This window comes from Molothrus ater, chromosome Z, assembly GCF_012460135.2.
Source record: "Molothrus ater isolate BHLD 08-10-18 breed brown headed cowbird chromosome Z, BPBGC_Mater_1.1, whole genome shotgun sequence".
Lineage (NCBI taxonomy): Eukaryota > Metazoa > Chordata > Aves > Passeriformes > Icteridae > Molothrus > Molothrus ater.
In genome coordinates, this window is record NC_050511.2 from 51,879,074 (window position 1) to 51,903,531 (window position 24,458).

The window sequence follows — 24,458 nt, forward strand, 5'->3', positions numbered from 1 at the left end:
TCCAGCATTTACCTCCAGATGTTGATGAAGACAAAACAGCTTTTCCTACTGCAAACAGTAGAAGACTTTTCAGTCTTTTCTCAATCTCAGTAAGTTTCCTCAAGACAGTTCTATAATTAACCCAGAGATAAATACCATTCACTATGCAAAAAGGGCTTATAGCATTTGCGATAAATTTACAGCATTGAATTTCTGTGAGGTGATATGAAACCAAGCTTTTGCCTCCCATTAGTGTTTTAAGGCAAATGTTAATGATGTATTATAATCAAGAAAAGGAGGTCTTTGACAATGAAAAGATTCCTCTTATCATTTTTTGCATATATTACAGTTATAAAGAGATGAAGCTTGTTCATGCATACACATACGCAATGGCTCAGATGAGGAAGGAAGAACCGATGCATCTCTGATTAGAATTTATAATAGGTCAAATTGATTCTTTGCTTTTTACTGCACAGAGATATTTTTTGTGACTGTTTAGAACCCAAGATCCAATAAGGGTTTGCAGAATACATCTTTGTGCTTCCAAGACATATAAACTAGTTTCAGGAAGACAAAAACAAGGTAAGATGAGCTGTCTGTATTTAAGCAGCGCAGTGTCCAAAGAAGCACCACAGATTTAATGAAAATCACAGTTTGTAAAGGATTTATTCATTCCTACCTTCAGGTTAAAAACGAGGATAGAAGAAGGCAAGATACCTTCTACTAAAGTAGCTACCCTTGTCCAAGCAATGCACTTTTCTGGTTTAGTCACCAAAGGCAAAAGACTTTTTTTAAGTCTACTTAGAAGCTACTAAATGAAGACAAACAATTTCAAACCCATTTCAAAAGAAGAAGAAGAAAAGGATATAGGTGTTCATCAAAGGAATGTGTGTTTGAAATGTTCAGAGTAAAGCAAACTGCAAGCAAGGACCATGGAAGTGCCTTAACTCCTATGGTACAGCCAACTTGATGAGGCTAAGGTATAGTGCTGGGATACAGGCTTCAAAATATTAATAAGCCTTATAATGGGCCTCAGGCTTGTGATGACTTTTCTGTATTGTTTAATTTGGGCTTCATTTTAATTGTACTTGTAAAAATACTTAAATAACTCCCACCAGTAACTACCTCTTGGACCTGCACAGATGATTATGGCCCATCTGCTCCAAGGTACAATGAAAAAATTACCCAATAGCTAAGAATCCACCAACTTATCTGCCTCTTTGGGCTTTGAGGATCATCTGGATACTGTGTAAGAAACTTGGAAGTTGCATTTGAGTCAAATTTCTTTTGTCTGTGTGTTGTCACATGGATTGTAACATAAAATAAATCCTCCCATACACAGAGGATAAATGCATTTAAACAAATATGGTATAGCTAAATTGATGAGGCAATCAGACAGCTATTTGAGCAAATAAGCTCTTTGAAGCACATCAAAATAGTCCTGTGTAAATCACAGACTGATGAAAAAGAAAGTCCCACCAGTAACTCTGTGTCATGGTTTGACACTGGCACAATGCCAGTACCCCCATGAAGATACATTCTCCCTGGTTTCTGCTGTGAGATGTGACCAGGAACAAGCAAAGCAGGCTCCTACTTAGGAAAGAAAAGAAAACAGAACTTTATTAACTACACTACAACTATGGATAAAAAGGAACACACACACACAGGGAAAATGAAAACCTCACAAATGCATTTCCTCCTCCCCCCACCAAATTTCCAACACAATACATTTATTCCTCAAATCACCAACTCTTGGTCCAGCAGCACCTTTAGACAATCAATCCTCAGTTCATCAAGAGGAGAGGAGTCCTTCTTGTACCATGGGCTTCCCCTGGAAACACAGCTGAAGCCTCGTGTGTTTCTGTGTCACTCGTGGCACCGCCCGGAGTACATCTGCCGTTGTGACTTCTTCCTTTTCATGTCCAGTGCTCTCACCACTGAACACGGACCAGAGCTGCTTCTAGGGTTGTCTTTTAAGGATGCTCTGTCCCAATCCAAAAAAGGCACAGTCTCTCCTTTGGGACACCTGTCCCCACAATCTCTCCTTTGGGACACCTGTCCCCACCATATTTTTTCACCCCCTGGGGCCGAGGGGCATCAACACTGAACCCTCTTGGTTCTGAGGCATTGCCTCCCCCTAGAATGCAGTCTCTGTGTCACAAGGAACATGGGTCTGTCCATGGCTATACAAAAAGAGTCCAGCAGAAGCCACTCCATCATCTCTTCCCACTAGGATTCTTCTCTACTCTTCCACTATCTCTCGCTCGCCCAGACCTCTCTCACACTTGCACATTTCCTTCTTCATCTTCCACTCTATCTTCCAGGAGAGGTCAATGATCTGTAAAGTTCTCATTCTCCAAAAAGGGGTTAAAAGCTCCTACAAGTGGCCGGCTGAACCCCCCCCTCTTCTCCGTCCCAGCCATGCTGCCGGCACAGGCCCATGTTTATCCAGTCTCAAGGTTACAGTCCCAGGCAGCGGCTCTCTCTCTCTCTCTCTCTGTGTCTCTCAGGGGGGGCTGCCCGATGGCTCCCGGTGTCTCTCTCTCTCTCTCTCTCTCTCTCTCTTCCACCCTTCCACCCCCGGGCTCAGGCCTACTTCTCTCGGCCACATGGCTTTCCCTCCCCCTGCCCAGCCAGCAGCTGGGCCAGGGCAGAGACCCGAACTCTTTCCCGCCGGAAACCCAAGAAGGACCCTCCCAGGGGAGAGCTCTGCTTTTAACCCCGTGTTCTCAGAGGCGTGTCCATGTCCCAATGGCCAGGTTAAATGCCAATATTAAAGTCTGAATATCCATTGGCCAAAAACACAGCATCCCAAAAAACACATTTCCTGTCAAACCACCACACTCTGCTACAGCAATATTGCACTCCGATGGTACACAACTTGGAATGTGATAACTCGCCCAATAATCCTTCCTGTCGGAGAAGAGTTGCACTCAGACTGTGGAAGATCAGAACAGTGGAGATTCAAGATACAAGAAAAAGAGCAGATATTTGGATCTATTGATCTTATTGTATCTAAAAAATTTCTAAACAGGAACGCTGAGGTTTGGATTGTACGCATTTGGACTGTTGTAACTGGACTGAGAAATAAACAGCTGTTGTGCTGTGACTGTTACAAACTAAACTGAGTGAAAAAGCATCTATCTTGGAATTTCATATAAATTTTGCTCTTTGTCTGACCAGACATGAATGATGTGCATATTACTCCTCCCACAACAACTCTGTGGAAGAATTTCACGCTTGACTGATGTGGCTTTGTATTTCCATTTTTACACTTCTATGCAGAGACGATTAATGTGAGGCACACTGCATGCTGGTTTTGATGTATAGACTGGAGACTGGATGAAAATTACTCTGTATTATATTACCTATAAAAGCACATTTCCACTTTGTTCTAGAAGGACAACCTACTGAGATTCAGTTTCCCCCTTAAATTGTAGTCTTGCAAGTAACTATTGCTAGTTATCTCCAGCTGTGACAAAGGTTTTCAGAGATAAACTTGACTTCATTAGGCACTAGCTTAAAACTGGAAACCAACAGGAATTCTGAGTTAGGTGTTTTCAATGAATTTAGATCAGAGAGGCTTCTGGGTGCTCCGATCATTACTTTCAGAGCTCAGTCTGTGAAATTAGTGCTTTCATAGTGATACTTCTACCACACAGGGACTTCATTTCCTATTGTGTCCATCTAATAATGTATGAAGCACAAAGTAAACAGGTTCAGTGGAAGATGAGCATCCTGGAGTGTTTGGTTTAGATAGTGAAAATATGAAACACTTTTTGCAGCTATCCAATCCACCTGGTAACTAAAACTTCTGAGGAGTACTAAGTAGAAGGTAGACAGTATAAAAGATGATAAAAGGCTTTTTTGACTATGGCTGGAATATAGGAAAAGGAATTAAAAAATTAACAGTAGTCTTCTGCAAAGGTATGTGGAAAGATAATGAGATATATATTTATCTGTAAGGGTGGATGCATGTGTGTGTATGCACTTGAAAGGAAGCAAGATTCAGGACTGAGATATAAACTGGAGTGGATACATTTCAATAAGGACAAATAATAAATTATTTGACTTGATATTTGTATTAAATATCAAGTCAGAAAAAAAAAGATTAGGTGGATCAATAAGTACAGGTTAGAAGAAAGTATAGATTAAATTTATTATTATTACAATGTACATTGAGCCAGATGATACTATCATTCTTTCTGCTAACCAAATCTGTGACTATATCCTTCATTTTGAACTGCTTTATGGAAAAATTGCTTCATCTTCATTATGCAAAAAATGTAACCTTATCTCCAGTTAGGGTTAAAAGGTCTAGCAAGTAAAACATGTGGGACAAGGTAAATTCTGGGAGAAGCCTAGAGTGAATTTGATGATCTATTGCACAGGGCCCCATTTGAATTAAGTGAATATAAAGTTGTATTTTCAGGACATGTCCAATAACAGCACTAGCTGGGCCTACCTTGTGCCTCCACTCTATGTACATTTTGAAAGGATATACAGTTTCATCTGTAAAGTACCTTCCATATCAGTGTGATCACAATTATTTATTAGTATACATCCATTAATAAAAATGCTACTTTAAAAATAAAGAAATTATGCCATTAAAATATTTTTCACTGCAAGATGATTTCTTGAAACGAAAAATTATTTTCTGCATTTCTTTAGACTTGTGGGATGTTAATTAATTGGTGACTTCACTGGCACAGGGTTGAATTGTTAGTGTCAGTGTTGAACATGATGACTTTCTTTCCTGCTTAAACAACCAGCACTACATACTTTATCTTTGCCAGTGTAGGTATTCCCTCTAAACATCTGCGGCATTGTCATTTTTTGCTTCCCTCTCTTCATTGTGGTACATACAGGGCAGTAAGGTGTATGAATGCAAGTATGTACACACACACACACACACACACACACACACACACACACACACACAGACACAGGTAAAGGTAAGCTAGAAGTATAGTCTTACTGATCTGTGATTGTACCACTTTCACTACACAATAATCCTCTAAAATTATAGCTTGTTAGATGAAAATTCAAAAAACATAAATTATTATGAACTAAGAGTCTGGGGTATTTGTCATGCTTTGATAGACTCTGGGAAATGAATTATATGAAGGAGTTTTTATTAAAAAAATAAAAATAAACTAATTACCTTCTTTTTGTCTTTGGCTCTGTTCTTTAAGTCCAAAGTCAAGAGTCAAGTTACTGTTGGCTGATACTCTTTTTTAAAAGAGGACCCTATTCAAGGTTCAGCTATGCAATTATAAAAGCTTATTAAAGTTATTAGTTAATACTTCTGTGTGATCTCACCCAAAACAGCCACTACTACTTTGAAATGCAAATCAGTTTTTAAAAAGTTCTGAAGCTTTGAATCTTCCCAAAAGTGCTTTACAAGAACGTACAGTGCCCTGTAGCTTTTAAATTGAAAAACTATAACTAAAAAAAAGAAAAAAACCAATCCAATGATGTCCTAGAATGCAGTGCAATTCTAAATATATATAGGAATGTGCCAAATCATGCATGTATTACATATTTTTTCACTTCTCCCTCAGACTAATTTTGAAGCCTTTAGAACTGAAAGCAAGACTGCACTTGACCATGGTCCTTTCCATGTCCTATCTGATGCTGTGTCTCATCTGCATTTTATGGGACATAGCTTTAGCCAGAAAAGGTGAGAGTCACAAGATCTGTTTCTGTCATTAGCTGCATTATCGTCACTTGATGCTCTGACTTGGTAGTTTTGATCTCACCTTTCCCACCCCTTTTCTCAGCCTTTCAGACAAAATCCACCCCAGTGGATCATATCAGAGATGACAATTTTGCCTGATGGTCACTTAGTAATTTACATTCTAAAAGGCCCTTTACAAAAACATATTGTATTCAATAAATGTTCTAGGATTAAATGTTGCATGACAAAACAGACTTGTACTTATTATTCACTTAAATGCTACCAGGTAATCCTGAGAACACAGTGAACTCCCTGTTTGAAAAGTGTTTGCTGGGTTGACCCTGACTGGACACTGGGTGCCCACTGAATCTGTTCTACCACCATCCTTCTAAACAGGACAGGACAGAAAAAAGTATAAAAAAAGGTTCACACATTGAAATAAAGCAGGGGGAGAACACTCATCAGTTACCATTGCAAGCATAACTGACTCAGCCAAAGGAAATTAGTTTGGTTTATTGCCAATTAAATCAGAGTAAGATAGTGAGAAAAAACCTCAAATTTTAAAACACTTGCCCCAGCCTTTCCCTTTTTCCTGGGCTCAACTTCACTTCATCTTTTCTCCCTTTCCTGTATGGCAGTGCAGGGTTTTGGGAAATCGGAGCTGTGGTCAGTTCATCACATTTCCTCTGTCACTCCTTATACTCTTCCCCTGCTCCAGCATGGGGTCATTTCCACGGGAGATAGACTCTGATGAATTTCTCCAGCGTGGGTCCCCCTCTTGCACAGTATGCAGTCCTTCGAGACAGATACTTTTTGAGACTGTGTTTAGGGATAGTGAATTGTTCTGCCTATATAAGATTGTTTCTCCTATGAATGTTGAATTTTAGCATTGCTGTATTTTAAAGCAGGGAGCAGATACTGAGGAGTATAAATGTTCTGTCTTTGCATGGCTGTCATCATCTTTCACACTTCAGCAAGCAGTCAGCCAAAGCCATTGTTCAAAACTTTGCCACAAAACACCTTTGCTCGTGTGCTGAGCAGACAGATACTGAATATATGCAGCTAAAACTACTGAACTTCTGTGGTGGAAAATTTTCCCAGTGTGGTTTGGGAAATTTTCTATTCACAGCTTTATCTCTCAAGTACCTGTTGCATTTATGTTGGAAGAGCAGCTTGCCTGGCTTTTTTGAACTCTCCTTTGGTGCTGCACCAGACCAGGTAAGGACAGGAAGGGTAAGTAACCTTTGCTGGTGGACTGTACCCAAGGTGCCAGTGGTGGGAAGTGTTGCCCAGGAGATGAAGGGAAGATGAAAAACAAACTGAGATGGTTTTAGAGACAGCCAAAATACACATGAAAATATAGGACATTTAGAAATGTTCTTACTGTGGGACACAATGCCACTAGAATGAATGAAATCCTGCCTGTGTTTTCTGACCTGACTGTGTAATTTAGACATTGCCATCATATGTTCTTTCAATGTAAGACCTAGTTTGTAAAAGCAAAGGCTTTGCCTCATTGTGTCTCATGCCTGAAATTTGTCTAAGCTTAGTGTATTGTTCCTGATTTCAATCATAGACTAAGTCAAGACTGCCTAGATACTCTAAAAAGGATGTTTTTTCTTTAAAGTAGAGTATCTCACAAATGGTTTGAATGAATATAGGTTTCTACTTTCCCTGTGTCTTTGATCAAGCCTTTGTTCTTATGCAGAGATTTGGTTCACCCTTCCTTTATTGATCTCTTAAACATTTCAGCATTTAAATAAACTAAAACATTAAGTAGCTATCTGGATTCCAATAATAAATAGATTTAAGAATCCTTGAATAACAGCAGCAGTAACAACAACCACTAGTCTCACAATTCATTGAATTGGAAGCAAAGATTTGATTCAATTTTACTGCAGTACTAGGATCGTTCTCATCTACGAAGTCATCAGCAAAAACTTCATGGACTACCATCAACTCAGAAATTACACTCAAGTAGCATTTGTTTTCAGAAGAAAATATTGAGATTTAGGTCATTGAATTCATAATACAGAACTAGGAAACAAAAGCAAGAAAGGCAACTACAGCAACATTCTTCATAAGCTTACCCACTAGAATTATATTAAGATTACTTAAAATATTTGTATCAGATATTTTAAAACTAAACAAGTGGGTATAGTTTTCACCCCAAATACTTATATTTTTGTCTGAATCAAAGTGAAAGAAGCATCCAAAATGCAGAAAGTAAGAAAATCACGGTGACAAATGGATGTAATTATACAAATTTTCTGTACAAGTCTTTGAAGTCCACATTCTCCAAATTAAGCAAAGAAATGAAGCCATCACTACACCCTCTGTATTTAAACCAATGTTTTTAAGATTAATTTAAAAATTTATTTCAGTTTTCACAGAGAAAGTGAACCTCAGGAAGAAATCTGAAGGAAAAATAATAATAAATCTTAAGGATTGTCTCACAGGAGACAATGCAGACAATTTCATGCGTAAGTAACAGGAAGAGAAAGTGGAAATGTTTGCAAGAGTTATAAACACTTCCGCTGACATTTCAACTGACCTTGTTGCTAAGTTGGAGGGGAAGAGATTTATGAAACGCTGATAGGAACAATTATGCAAAGGGATATAAGATGCTTGGATGTAAAATAAAATTCAGACTTTTTGGTGCAAGTTAATGATATAAATCAATCATTCAGGGAGGATAACATTACTTTCATACCCACACAATTACCTACCTTATAAAAATTGAAAATATTTGCATAGAAACACATTCTGACAAAGAATTCTTAGTTGAATAAATTAAAGAATTAACATCTGTGAATAACAGATCTCTTCTACCATCTGTTCCTTCTGAATGCAGAAGCAGATTTTTGAAAGGTAGAGTTAAACAAAATTTCTTTTGCAAAGTTCACTTAGTTCTATTAAATTGTATTCCTATTTCAGTAGTAAAAAGTGATGTCACTAAGAGATAATTGTTCAGTGGCAAAGACCAGAACAACATAATCACCATGACAATAAATGTGTTGATATGATAATGCAATAATAGAGAAAGGGAACTTGTACCTCTGTAAACAGTACAGCTCCTAAGTAATTTGTACTGTGTTTTGTTAGGGGTCCTTAGTGTTGAAAGACCACCCTCTTGTTGCAGCTATACTCCATCCCTAGACCTGGTGTTTAGTATCTATGCATGGTAGCCCCTCTGAGTTATATGTGACTTCAAAAACAGTGCATGAGCCCACATTTTTATGAAGCTGATTTGTCTTAAGTGTTGCAAAGCAAAATTCCATTACACTGTCTGATGATTCTTGCAAGATTTTAGTGTTCCAAATACTAAGAACAACTTATCACAGGGTGATAGTATTTGGAAGGTGTGGTTGAAACATGAAGTTATTGTAGTACAGGAGGATAAATCATATGACAGCAAAGAGCTAAAGTTGTAACTCTTGGAGAATGCAGCAGACCAAATATGTAAAGATTTGGGAAAAGATTAAAAATCTCTTGCAAGTTAGGATTCACTACTTCAAAGTAGATCATATATTTCTAGTGTGTCTAGGCAGGTGAATCTTAAAATTCTTTGCTACCTCAAACAGGACACAGGTGGAATAATGTGAAAGTGTTAAATACTATACTCGCTTTCCATATCTGTTGTAGCTAATGAAGTCTGAATAAATTAATTGAAAACTAAAACAGTAGGAAGGCTAACTGCATTGATTAAAGTTTAGGAAGTTTTTTCAACAACTGTGCATTAGAAGTTTATCTTCCTCATGAAAAAGACAGTCTTTCTTCTAAAAGTGTCTGAGCATAACAGAACAGATGACACCACTGCAGCCTGCACAATATCTCATATGTAGAAAAACAGGGATAGAATTTCCTCTGAAGTTTTAATTCTAACATCCAGCTACTTCTCATCTTTAATGAGTGAAGATGTCAGTAATGGAAAGCTACTGAAAAGAAAGCTGCTTTTTAAATCTGGATTGGTAGAAGAATTTTGAGGGCTAGTACATTCAAACATATTTGAATTTCACTTCAGTAGTCCAATTAGGAAGATACAATCTGCACTATATCTAGGTCATAATAAGAAACATTCTTGATTTAACCTGTTATAGATGGATGTTTCCTTCAAATCCGTGAACATTTAAGTCCAGAGAGTTCTGCTATCCCAGTAATGTGCTGACTTCCACCTTTTGTGAACAGAGGCTCTCATTGGTAACTTTAACAATATGTTTTGCAAGCTTCTACCTGTTGGCATGATTTCATTTTTGTTAGCTTTAAAGGCAAATATTCTCATTTGCTATCTTGCCCACACATGAACACTAGGTGACAATGACCTTATTTCCTATTAAGAGAGGCAAACAGATTAATGTGCCATTAGCAGCTGAGAACTTTTTCCCTAGCAGCTCCATGTTTGCGCAGGACAAAAATGAAACCAAAAGTACTTCAGAGAGTATGGGCCTGGTAGAGTTAATCCTAGTGTTTACCACAGTGCTGTGATTACTGTCATCAGAAAGGGTTTCAAACTATTTAATCCACTGACATGGGTCCCTGCAGGGTATTTTTTCAAATTTTTTAAAATTTTAATTCTATTTTTATTTTTATTTTTATCTTTATCTTTATCTTTATTTTTATTTTTTATGGCAGCAACACAGGGCCTGGTGACAAATCATGGTATGCAGAGGCTAAATTGTATGGAGAATGTGCCCGGGAAAGAAGAGATTATTTAATTAGCACTACAAGGGCTGTTTCTTCATAGCACATTTCAAAGGATCTTTAGCCAAAAGGGTCTGAATACTTACACCTGCATTTTTAAGAAACATTTTTTGTTAAATAAGTCTGAAAAAAGCAAATGCATTTTAAAGGGTAACATTCATCTGTCTTACCTAGAAGTGGATAGAATATAAGTTGTTTGAAAATGGCTTAAAATTGAATTAAATGGGAAAGCTGAAAAAATTGAAACCAATATATTTTCTTTTGTACTAAGATAAGAATCTCAAAAGTATAGCAAAGCTGCAACAAATTATTTCAGTACAACTTATCTGGCTAACACAAGAAAAAAATGAAACCCATCCTGTGTTATTTCCTCACACCTTGATAAGCCTGTTAGCAGCAGTTATATTTGTATCTTTCACTGAAACCCTATCAGACAAAGCAAGGTGTATTTTCTCTGGGGACTATCTTCATTCGATCATGCACAAGGCCTTCACAGTACAACCTTGCAGAAAGCTGCTGACCTATCTGCTGCTGCTCTTTTTGACTGCGGGAGTAGGGAAAGTCTGGAAGGACAGTACAAGTGCTACAGCATTTTATTTGGAACATTATAAATAAGCAAAAGGAAATGAGTACAATTCTTAGTCCTTGCCAGAAGACCCTCAGTTCATATTATGGCTTTGGATTCAGAGTGGCTATCTTAGCAGAAAATTGTGGTCAGCTAATTTGAGGTGGCACAAAGGAAAGAAGGGATATATGTCAACACATTGGTCAACAGTAACTGGGCATGTGTGAAGAAATTTCATTACAGACCTAACTGAAGTCACTTAATAGCTCAGATAAGGAAGATACCTTTGGGACAGCTGCACAAAACTACTGCACTTTGAATTAAAATAGAGTTGATTATAATTTATACAATTGAGAGAAGAAGAGAATAGCAAACTGCCTTGGAGATTCCCTGTTTGCTAAAGGCATTCTTAAAATATACTTAGACTCAATATCAGCCTGCAGATGGATTAAGGTAGGACATTCGGAAATAAGACCTGACATGTTTGCAGGTGGACAAGACACAACCATTATTCTCTGCTTTATTCATACCCATACTCCATGAATGTTACTCCAGATATTTACTGGTGTCAGCTGACCTAAGAACTAAGCCTCTATGTTCATCAAAAAAGGAACAGAAAGAGATACATTGAGGAAGACACCAAGCAGATGAAATTTGGTAGTCAGATTTTTTTTCAGCTGGATCAGTAATAATTCAGCCCTTGATTTGAGCCTGGCCCATTGCAGAGCTCTTAGTGTCACAGCAGTGCTGTAGGTAGCTTCCAAGTGATGCAGACAGAAATTTGCTAACTTTTCTATGCTTCGCAGACAAATTACTCAACACAAATGAAACCTATTCTTCTGAGAATTTACAGTTGCTCATTTGCTTGAAATGTGTGCCCATATTTGTTTGCTATGGTGTCAGAAACAACTTTCCAAATCCTGGTAATGGAGACCTGTTACCTCAATACTTTTTTTTTTGTTATTCATAAATTTATTCAGAAAAAAGTCACTTCCTAAGAAACTGCACCTCATTCAGTTAGTATGAAATCTAATGAAAACAATTTTTGTACAAGACAGAGCCTCTGCTACTAGTATGTATTTGGTTAACATTTTCTTTAATTACTAGCAGAAGATGACTAATACTTCAATATAGCAAATAAAATAATATAGCAAATACATTTCTTTTCCTGGTTTATCAAGATAAAGGGATTAGAAAGCACAGCTTTCCATATTGAATTTACTCAGCTGCCCTAATGTGCTAGCACTAGTTACAAAGGTAATTGTGTATAGTTTTTAAGCTAGTAAACATTTTTTTTCTTTCTTACTTTTTCATAAGAACACAGTCTGTGTCCATGTAACCTTGCTGCTTCCTCAAGAAACTGACATATTGCAGGAATAGTGGATGGTGCTGCGTCCTACAGTTGTCCTGATCTATGTGTGATGTCCAGAGGCTGATGCCAGTCAGAAGACCCTTGCCTTGCAAAGAGTTGGTGAAAAGCTACAAGCACTGTGGCTGCTGCATTGTCCAGTACCTAGGACAAGCTCATCTGCAGACTTACTGTCTCTTGGAAGATCTGTAACAGCTCTTTATAGTACTGCTGTACTTCTCTCATCAAGGTGAGGAGTAAACCTCAACGCATAACATATTTACAGAACTTTTTTCTTGGTTTAGATCTACAGACTTCAGCTCAAAGATGGTGATCTAGGTTATATTTTCTGCCTGACTCTACAGATGTACAGTGCAAATCTACAAAAAAACAAAAGCCTTTTTCTCTTGAAATTATTTTATCATTTGTTGGAAACTTTTTTCCCAGAGAATTTTTTTCAAGTGATTTTTTTCCTCAAAACATTTTCTAAACCGTTATAGTTCATTAAAACCATAATATTCTAATATTCTATCTAGAAACAGTTTAAATTAATAATTTTCAACCATTTCATGCATATTAGGACTCACAAAAATGCATACATACTTAGATGTCCTTAAAGGAGAGCACTCTTCATACCATCTGTATTAATACTCTACAATACTAATGTACTTGTCCTTGTCCTAAATAAAATTAATGCTAGAATAGCTTTCTACTGCCAGAGCACTTTCAGATGGCCTTAATTAAAAAAAACTTGAGTCTGCATGAATATCCATAATGATGTCTCCATTTTATTCCTAATTAAAAGCTCATTAATATCAAAGACAATTGTAAGAAACCCAGATGAGACCATATCATTTGGGATTTTAAAATTGAAGGCATTCGTTGTGTCAACTCAAAATCACTTATTCAAAAACTACTGTAGGTGGTGTGTGAAATAATTATACTACAGAAAGCATTGATGCACCTCTTTATGTAGGCTGTATGTGATTTTTCATCCTTTCTGTTAGTTTCTAGCTCTGAAAAGTAACTTAAGCTACAGAGTAACCAGAAACATCAAAGAAGAGAGGAACTTGAAGAGATCTGAATTAATTCATTCTCAAAAGCACTGCACATTTTCAGCATTACTAGTGCATGGGTGTAGGAAGGGGTTTGCAAAAGGAGGGTACATGAGCAGAAAGGATAGTATTGAAGCTGTGAGATCTTCCAGCATCTCCTCCAGAAGAGATCTTGCACATCTGTGTAATTTTTGAGCAGACACTATATAAACACAAAATCTCTACAGTGGCTAAGAAAAAACAAGAGAGACATTTATTTACCTTGAATGCTGAGGTATGAATAATATGAATATTATGCATTTGAATCTGGAGGTGAAAGGATATCCACAAAGGAATGGATGCTAATGATGTCCCTTTGTTCTGAAATATATGATATGACTTTCTCTAAGCTCCTTGCCAGTTAGTTATAATTCACTTAATTTAAAAAATTCACAGCAGTTTTAAGCTTTATTACTTATCACAATTACAAATATTCCTAAAATGATTTAGAATTCAAGAATAATCATAAAATCAGTGTTTATTTGAATGTATGGGTACAACGGTGATATCAATTAGATGGAAAATGAGATTTTCTTTTCAGGCTGCTCCTGAGCAAGGGCTATGGTCAGGACTATGATCATTTTTTCAGTCATGGAGTCATAAAATCTCTCAAGTTGAATGAAACCCATAAGGATCATTGAGTTCAACTCCTTATTTCTCACAGAACAACCTAAAAGTAAATCACAAGAGTAAGAGCATCATACTTCATAATTCTTGAGCTCTGATAGGCCTGGTGCCATGTGCACTTCCCTGGGGAGCCTGTTCCAGTGATCAGCCACCTTCTCAGTGAAGAATTTTTTCCTAATCTCCAATCTGAACTTTCCCTAATGGAGCTTCATTCCATTTTCTTGTGTCCTATCACTGATCACCAACAGGAAGAGACAAGCACCTTCCCCTCTGCTGCCTCCCATGAGGAAGGTTTGCACTACGATGGGGTCATTCAGTCTTCTGTTCCCCAGGCTGAACAAGGCAGGTGACCTCAGTCATTCCTCCAAAATTTTAACCCTCAAGACCTTTCACCATCTTGAATACCCTCCTCTGGACACACTCTAATGATTTGCTGTCCTCCTTACACTGCAGCACCCAGAACTGCCCCCAGCACTGGAGGTGAGGCTGCCCCAGAGCAGAGCAGAGCAGGACAATCCCCTCCCTTGCCCGTCTGTGATGCTGTGCCTGATGCACCCCAGGATGAAGGTGGCCCTCCTGGCTACCAGGGCACTGTTGATTCATGTCCAACTTGTAATCAACCCAGACACACAGATCTCTTTCTGCAGAGCTGAAATCTCTTCTCCTCCAATTTAAATGTATAATCAGGATTACTCTGTCCCAGGTGGAGATTCTGGCACTTGCTCTTAAATTTCACATGGTTGGTGATGGGTCAGATCTCTAGTCTATCCAGATTTCTCTGTAATGCCTCTCTACCCTTGAGAGAGTCTTAGCTTTGTACCATTGGCAAACTCATTTAAGATACACTTGATTCCTGCATCCAGAGACTTTATGAAAACATTAAAGAGCACTGGCCCTAAAGTTGAGCACAGGGAAATCCCACATGTATAGCCACTATAACTGGTTAAACCCAACCCATCACCCAGTTTCTTATCCAAAATATTATGGACTTGTCTAGCATTGTGATGGACATTTTGTCCACAATGACACTGTGTAACACAGGGTAAAATTTTGCTAAAATTCAAAAATCCTGTATAAACTACTAATTTATCCAAGACCACTAAGACGCAGCTCTGTAAATCTAGCAAGGAGATTAAAAATGAAAACCTTCTTTTTCCTATGGGATATTAACTTAAATTACTTTGTCTTCAGAAATAATTAACTTGAAAATCAGCTACAGGCCAAAGTCACACATGTAGTATCCAATGATCGTTTTCAACTGGGAGGTCTAGATAGCAAAAATACATTTAGTTATCTAAAAGTGTATTTGAGTAGCTTTAGATACTTTGTGAGCTCCAACTTAATGGATCAAAATTGAACTCCACACAATTGCAAAAGAAGATTTTATCCTTGAAATGACACACTGAGATGGAGATTTTTACTGCTCAATAGACTGAAATCCATTGATCAGTAGTGTAGAAAAATTTTGTTTCGTGCTGCCATAAATCTCACTGGAATTAACAACAGCTAACTTTCCATATAGTATGAAATTGCCAGATGTGCAACTATTCTAGGTTCAGGAACTGGTAAGTGGGATGAGTAACACAGAAAGACAATAAAACCTGCAACACCAACAGTCTTCACTCCTGTAAGTCTATCAGAAATGGTTATCTGTCCTAGCATTTTTTTGAATACACCACACTATTATTCATGATCTCTAACTGTACGAATGTTTTAAGGAGAAGCCATAAGCCTCAATGGAATGTTTTTACTGGCCAAACTGAGCGCTCAAAAAACTCTTAAGATCCATGAATTTTTATTCATGTGCAGAGCCTCACATAAAGTCATTTAAGATATACTCGGGTTACTTCTCAGTCTTGCATCTCAGCCCAATTTGGCTTTTGTGTTTCAGAATACAGAAGAATGATACTCAAAAAGGAACAACTGGTCTGCACTGATCTTGTTTTTTTGGGCACCATATTTTAATTCAACATCTTTTATATAATTCAAAGCTTAGAAAATCCTCTGTAAAGCAACAATCTTTATTCTTGTGCATGACAGAAATACAAAACCAGCTCCCTCTCTTCCCCAAGCTAATTTTTTCCCAAAGCTTTCTATGCTTTTCCATTTGATTTCCTGGTTCCACATCCAACTGGTTCAAAAACATTGTAATAATATGGCTCAGAAATTCCACTAGTTTTTTAAATGAAACCAGGAGAAGAAAAGAATGCAGCAATGACCAGTCCTCTGTCTTTTACTGAAGCAGCTGCTGTTGGGTATAAGATTCACAGAGGTAAAAATGAATATCTTTTTAGGGGTGTCTTTTGGAAAGGGAAAAGAGCAATGACTATAGGTTTCCTTACTCCATATAATTATAAATACACAGAACTGAGTCATAAATTTAAAGGAAATAAATATCTCACCCTAGCAGATGATACAAAGATGTGAAAAGTGTTCAGTGTTTCCAAAATATTGTCTTTTCTGTCTAAGCAAAAATAAAAATTATTTGCTGTTTTTTCTTTCCTGAGGTTATCATAACTTCATGATTATAAGTAGTTATATACCATAATTGAATGAGAGAATAGACTAGAATAAAACAACAGTCACCCAAAATTCCATTTTCAGCCTCCTTCAAAACACAAACTGTGGCTTCAGTTATTAAAGGAAAACTTCATTAGTGAATATTAAAAGAATGTTAAAATAATGTTTTAATATTCTTTTAATATTCATTAGTGAATATTAAAAGAATATTAAAATAATTCAGAAGCGTCATCATAAATTCTAGGTATCTTCTTCCCCACATAAAACTGTCTGAGCTTAGCTCAACAGCTTTATACCCTTCTTTTCTGTTACTTTATGCCTTTATGCCATGACAGAAGGACTGAATACTTCAGCTTAAGACTGAGGTCAGAGCCAATTTGCTGAGAGGACAACCCCCACATCTTATTTGCACCTGTGATCAGGCTTGTTATTTCATGTACCTCTTTTATTTTTTTTATCTGACCTAACATTGATCATATAATCATGATTTTACTTTGGTTGCTGTCATTGCTGAACCCATGCTTGTCAAATCAAACTTTCACAGATTATATAAGTAAATGTCTATTTTACTTTAGGGTGTAAGGATGTATCTCTAGTATCTTGTTTTATTTGAAAAAGAGCCTGGCCAAAGAGCTAGTAAAAGTCTGATATACCAAAAGGCGTTTCAACGGAACAGAGAGAATCATCCTTGTCTTTGGTGCAAATGTGCATTCGTGTCTCTCCTGTCTCAGAGAGACCTAAGAGTGAGCAAGTTTGTGTTGAAATGCATGAAGGTATGTATGACTTCAGCACTGCAAAATGTGAACCTCTGCCTCGTACTCACAACCCTTGAGACTCCTGTGCCTCTTGCAGGTGGACAGCTAAAACCTGGACTAATCGTGGATATGGGAACCACATCTGTTGTGCTCAATTCTGAATGGACATGTTGTCAGATGTCACTACCACTGCTAATAGAGGCACATTTTCCTAAAATAACATTGTGGTTTTTGAAGACAGTTGAGGTCTTGCAGACTAGTTTCACTTCCAACTAAATCTTCTGCTAGGTAGGAAGATGAAAAGGAGCTTGTTCCACTGAAGTCAAAGCAGCTTGCTAGCGGTATTGCTGGAAGCTGCAATGCTGTGAATCAAACTTCAATTAATTTCATCAATCAAGGAATTTTGCCAATGTCAGTGTACTTGAGAACAAAATGGATGATCAGATTAATACTAAATAGTAACAATTCTTTACTCACTGTCAGGATTTCCCTAGGCTTATGAGTTTTCCATCAGCTTTGATGCATCTGGTATAGTCTCTTGCACCCAGACAGGACTTCCTCAGGTAGTTTTAGATACAAAAGCATTTTTTTTAGATTATCAACATTGGCTATCTCAGATTGGAACCCTGGATTTTCCTTCCTTCTTTACTATATAAACAGAGTTCAAGTCAAAAGCCCTTTTCACTTGCACTCAGGTTCCTGTACTCTCAAAGGCAGCAATATCACACAGTACACATAAGGCACATGAAGCATTTATTGTGACAGGATGACTCATATACATGAAGTCAGTCAGGTAAAGGATAATTGTTTGCTCAATAGATTGTGTTACTTTTTCCATTTCTGTCACTCTAGCATTCCTAGAAGGGCATGGGGTTTTTATATTTTGCTCCATCATAGAAAATCTTTATTTTTAATAGGGTCATTTAAGCATAATCCTTTGTGCTAGAAGAAAAAAATAAATTAGAAAATGACATCCCATTTTCAATCAGTCAGTATCATACAAAGCATACACTTCGGAGGTAGAAACAGAAAAATACAGGGCACTTTTTAAAGTGCATAGATGCACTATAGTGCAATGATAATGTCAATTCTGATAAATTTTGAACCTCCAAGTTTTTGCCTAGGCTTCTGGAATCTAGTCATAGAAACCAAGCCCTCCTTTATAGACGTAAGTTCAAAATGTCGTGTTTAGGAACTGTGAGCTCTAAAATACAGAAACAAAGACAAACCAAAAAAGCATAAATGATAAAAGGAAAAAAAATTATTTTTATAGAATTTTGAGACTAAATCATGTTAAATTTGTGATTTACACTCTGATTACTGAGGTCTGAATATCTGCCGTTGCTTATCCAGTGGCAGTTTGGGACATGTTGGTAACTGGTAATAGGATGTGGTGGAGAATAAATAGCAGAGAATTGTTGTGCTGTCTGTACATGTATAAAATAAAAGCTTTTTCTGCAGAAAACTGATAGATGAGAATGACACAGGTTAAGTCTCAGTGCTGTGATACAGAACTTTTCTGCCCAAATTCCATTTTCAGTGTCTGGGGCCTCTGACAATCACCTGGGAAAGGAAAGCTGCATATTTTAATTTTCATCCAATACCTGACAGAGAAGAACACAGAGTTAATAATAGGCATTTTTAACTGGTTTTTTTGAGTCAATGATTCAGAGTGCCTCATTCTGCATTCTGCTTGAAGGTCTTCATGAACTGAACTGAGTGTTACCAAAAAGACTTAAGAAAAGTATTGCATAAAAGAAAGAATTGGTAGGCAGTTAGCCACTCTGTGGGGATCTTTAATTAAATAAAATTAAATAAAAATAAATACAATACTCTTACGGAGAGATGATCAATTAACTCCAGGCTACACAGAATAGATAGCAAATAATTTGCTATTAATATACAATATTATATATATACATATATATGTATATATATATATACATGTATATATATACTATATATATACAATATATAATATTACAAATAATACTAAAAGAATCTATATGAGCTATGAAGCCTTTGACCAGTGTAGCTGAGCAAGTAGCTTCCCATTGTACTCCAGACATGCTTGGTGCTGGATAGCTAGGCAATGCCGGTGTGAATTTGGACATATTTTGTAATAACTTCCATATAAAATAATGAACTGGGATTTTGAGCAATGATGCAGAACAATGATGCAGAATCTTAGAATCTTTTGCCAGTTGGTGTTGTTTGAATTTTCAGAACTAAAGTTCCATGTTTATTTCATTTACAAACAAATTTAAGCCATATATTTAATCAAATAGTGTTCTTGCCTGCTACTGTGAGAATAGATTTTTGCAGAATCACAGAGTCATTTGGAAGGAAGCTGACCCATTTTTATATGGATTATTTTAGTGCATATATATTTATAACTTTTGAGTAAGTCACTGATAATTTGGAAATTAAAATGACTAATTTGTTAAACATTATTTCAATTCATGTTTAAGGAAAGGCAGATTACGTATGTACAATTAGAGATTATCATGCTTAAGTGACTTTAAAATCCAGTCTTCCACTCAAATGCAACAAAGGCTTTGAAGAGTCTACAGATGAAGGTTAATTATCAATCAAAGTTCAGTTTTGTGTCTGAAAAGGTAACAAGCTGAGATTTTACAACAGACTATTTGTCGATTCTCACTATTCACTACCTCTGAAATGCAGAATAAAAACCATGAAACCCACAAAATTCTGGGACTCCTTCTATTTCAAAGATGGCCTGTCCAAAATCAGCCAGAGTGAGAAGGTCACTTTTATCCTTAATGAAATTAAAATTTTAGACAACTACTGTGACATCTGAGACAGAACCATGAGAACATCATATAAAAAATGAGTACTGGCAACAGATGTTTCTTCTGTGAAGCTTTAACTCAAATTCTTGTATTAAAACTTATCATTAATGGAGAAAATGCATTATATCTATCTAGAGAGCAGTGAACATAGTAGGTTCTTCCCTACCAGCATCTGTATTTTCTTTTCAATATGTATGCATTTTATATATGCATCACTTGGCTGCCAGTTTTGTTCACAATCAGGAAACTTAATGCCTGACTCAGTTAAGATAGTTGATCAATATTTGCTTTGCTATTTTTGTGAAAAGGAATTATGCTGGTAAGTGTTCATTATTGCCATTGATTGGTATATATTTACTGTCAGCAAAAGTGGGTGGTTCTTTCTTTAACAATGTGGTATCTAACTTTGCCTGAACTGACTGACACATGGATAAGTTTTCCTTTAAGAAATATTCATTCTAGCTAATTTAGCTTATTTTCTGCATGGTCACAACATCCAAATACTGATACTGAGTCTGGAAAAATCTCACAAACAAGCATATATGAGATGAAGTTAACATCAGGCAGATGTTTAGAGAGTGGAACTTGGAGTTTGATCAACACTTTACTGATTTCTGAACTATCAGCTGCCCAGAATCGGATTTTAGTAGTTGCAGAGTGTTCCTATCTGCTTAGCACATAAATAAGCATACTGTCAGGACTCAGTGACCAGAAATTCTCACTGTAAGGGAAAAGAAACAGTCCAAAACTTCCAACTTATTCACAAATATGAAGAGAAGAAAATAAGGAGTAAACACTGTTTGTTTCCTTCTGCCTCTCCTGGGACTGAAAGGGTAAGTTCTGTTTAAACATTTATCCTTCTTTTCTAATACATACTGCCATATGGATGAGACTAAAGGGAATGAATCACTGACTTCACATGGGGTACGATGAAGAAAAAAAGGCACAGAGGAGAGAGGAATGGTTTTCTGAATTCAGGCCAGAAATCCTTCTGATCAGTTCCAAACATCAGTTTGGTTAATGGCTTGGAATGGCAGCGCATCCTTAAAAAAGCATGGGTGAGGTGGATGCAAAGCAGATTAGGCGTATCAGTCTCTAATCCACTTCCCAATGCCTGGCTAGCAAGCGTGTCCTCTGCATCTCTTCACACAATCTGGTGGAGCTGGTGGGAGGACCTTCTGGTTGAGAATTTCTGCTGTATGAAGCAGCTTTCCCAAATCTGTCTTCTTAACTGAGTCATCATTTTGAGCAAGAGTTCTTCCTTCCTTTTAATGACTCTCTTGTTTAATGACTCTCTGTATTATTAACTTTTTTAGCAGTGCAAAAGTCTTTTTTTAGTTATGGAAATAAATCACAATACCACTGGACAACGAAACCTAGTTGTATGCGACATTTCAGGCATGCTCAAACTCTATCTGACTGAGTGGCTTTTAGCACTCACAGGGAGTGAGTGCTAAAAGGACCTGATGATGTAAGGACCAAGTCCAGCTTGACACATCTGTTGTATGTACACAGCAGCATCTGACTTGTAAAACCCAATTCTATCATATCTCAAAAGGATGACTCAACATGAGCCATGAAATTTTTGCAAGATCTTGAGAAAGAAAAGTTTGCTTTTAATCTTCCTTTTCATTCCTTGAAGAGCGCTCTACATGTGAAAAATATTATAACTAATATAAACAGCAAAAGTTCTCTTTCTGAATAAATAACAAGCCTTTATAACAAAACCCGTAACACAAATAACTGAAGCTTATATAATTGTTCCAGAAACCCTCAACCTATTTTGAAATATACATTTCAAATTCACAGAGTCTCAAAACTGGGTAAGTGGGTTAACACTGAGGTTGCTATTTCAATAATACACAAACCTAGGAGGAAATGGGAAAAAATGAGCAAGACAGTTCAAACAAACTTCTATTTCTAAGGAGTATCTTATATTTAGGTATTTATAGGAATTTTCTTGGGGAGTTTTACGTATGACCTTCTTTGCAGAAAAGCAAATCTTTGACACTTTAGTTCACAAAATTTTTAGACAGTGTCCTGCCATGCCATCTGGTGCTAGCTGGCTGTTCCATCAGAGCATTTGCCGTGCATTCAGAAACTGTTTTTAGATGGATGTAAGCATGTGCACATGCTAGTTTGAGGTACAATGAATGAAACATACTAGTCATCAGTAACAGAGACCCAAAAATCCAATTTACCACCTTGATTTGACTTTTTTCTTATGTCTGATTCATAGCTTTTCCAGCTAGGAAGTGACAACTTTGCTCCTTTGTCTCAAATTTTAAATTACACTTGCACAATGTTAAGTATGAAGTCACTTCATCACACAGGATGAAGCCTGGTAGTCAGTTCTTGGTAGTACGAGTACTTTAACAGAGACAATTTTAATTAAGATAGCATTGGAGGTCAGCCCTTCACATTTCCATTCCATTCCATCACTCCATTCCTCTGTAGGATAATATTGGCACATAGTCTATAAACTTTTCCTTCTATCACACTCTACTTGAATCATACAGTAAACATAGCAAGAGGAATATCTGTTCCCTACCATAAATTCCAGAAGAAATGCAAAAAAAATCTCATACACATTTAAGCAACTTTTATATGAAAAAATTATCTGGAAATATACACCTTTATTTGCATGAAATTATATGTGCCATTTAAGAAAATGCTGAATACATCATTCTCATCTCTGATTCAGAGCCTATTTCTCTAAACACATGCTATAGTACTTGAAATATGTTAATCATTAAGTTTGCAAGACACTGATGAATAAATATTTTTGTACCTATATTCAGCCTGGTTGTCATGAGACTCCAAAATCTCTTTAGACCACAGGTGAAACTGGAATGTTTTAAGGCAAATGGAAAAAAAGAGTGTGAAGAAAGCAAGTACATGACCCCTTCAAACTATGAAGAATAAAGAAGTCTCAAAACAACCATGCTATTAGGGTTTGTTTTCTCTAGTTGAAGTCTAGGAAATTAAATTTCTAATGCAAACAAGCCATTCATTATTTGGTAATGATGGCTAGAGCAGCTTTTGATTCTCAGACAGTGAGGTAAAGCCAGAATCAAGTCACATTAAGAATGACAGCTTCAACGAAAGGTAGGTATTGCTGGTGTACAAACTGCCAAGACCTCAATACATTTCCTTTTCTAAAACCTTATATTATCTTAATAAATATAAAAATCCCTTAAGTAATATTCAAAAGTATCCACATTTTTGATGAACTATGTATTAGTGTATAGTAGTGGTAGCACATGGAAGCTTTTTCATATTTAAAATAAAAAAGTAACATAGAAGCAAAGTGAAATTAACAGAATATGTAATGAAGAAGTGTATTCACTGCAATTTGAAAAAAATGCAAAGTTTTACAACGATTCTGTATGTAGGCAAATGAGAGAGAGGCAAAAGACATGAGAAGAGAGAATTTAAAAAATCTCTTTCACAAATATTTACTCACAGGCCTCCTCTCAGAGCACCTTGTGGGAAAGACAAGGGACAAAGAGCCATCATTCAGGAGACAGGGTAGTGTCTTACACTACCAAAGGACCTCAAGGATGAGGTTTAAAAGTGCAAAGCTCAGTGACACTAAGTTGTATGGGAGTGCTGATCTGTGGGAAGGCAGGAAGGCTCTGTAGAAAGATCTGGACAGTCTGAATCAAAGGGCTGAGGCCAGCCACATGAGGTTCAACAAAGCCCAGTGGCAGATCCTGCCCTTGGGTCACAAAAACACCATGCAGAGCTACAGCTGGGACAAAGTGTCTGGAAAGCTGCTCAGCAGAAAAGAAAAGGTCCTGGGTGTGCTGGTCAACACCCAGCTGACCAAGAGCCAACATGCATCCAGGTAGTCAAGAAAGCCAGTGGAATCCTGGCCTGTAACAGCATTAGTGAGTCCAGCAGGTCCCGTGATTGTCCTTCTGTGCTTGTCACTGGTGAGGCCATACCTTGAGTGCTGGTTTAGGTTCTGGGCCCCTCACTACAGGAAGGACATTGAGGGGCTGGAATGAGTCCAGAGAAGGGTGAAGGAGCTGATTAAGGGTCCAGAGGTAATTCCTAGGAGGAGCAGCTGAGGGAATTGGGTGTGTTCAGCCTGGAGAAAAGGAGGCTCAGGGGTGACCTCATTGCTCTCTACAACTGCCTGAAAAGAGATTGTAGGAGGTAGGGTTGGCCTCTTCTTCCGGGCAACTACTAGCAAAACAAGAGGAAATGGCCACAAGCTGGGCGAGGGGCAGTTCATGTTAGACATCAAGAAGAATTTCTTCACTGAAAGAGTGATTAGGCATTGGAGTAGTCTGCCCAGAAAAGTAGTGGTGATACCATCTCTGGGAGTGTTCAAGAATTGATTGGGGGTCACACTTGTTGTCATGGTT

General features: G+C 37.2%; 1 protein-coding gene across 10 annotated transcripts in view; it reads right to left on the bottom strand.

Moving 5' to 3' along the window:
* The window catches only part of LINGO2 (leucine rich repeat and Ig domain containing 2), a 486,580-nt gene that overhangs the window by 14,609 nt on the left and 447,513 nt on the right, over positions 1-24,458 (bottom strand). Inside the window, exon 1 of one of the 10 annotated variants that reach the window (XM_036402836.1) lies at positions 13-101. The exons of the other annotated variants lie outside the window; for them this stretch is intronic. The gene's annotated coding sequence lies outside the window, so the exon portion shown is untranslated. Of the gene's footprint in view, positions 1-12; positions 102-24,458 lie in introns of those variants that run through there. 10 annotated transcript variants of the gene reach the window in all.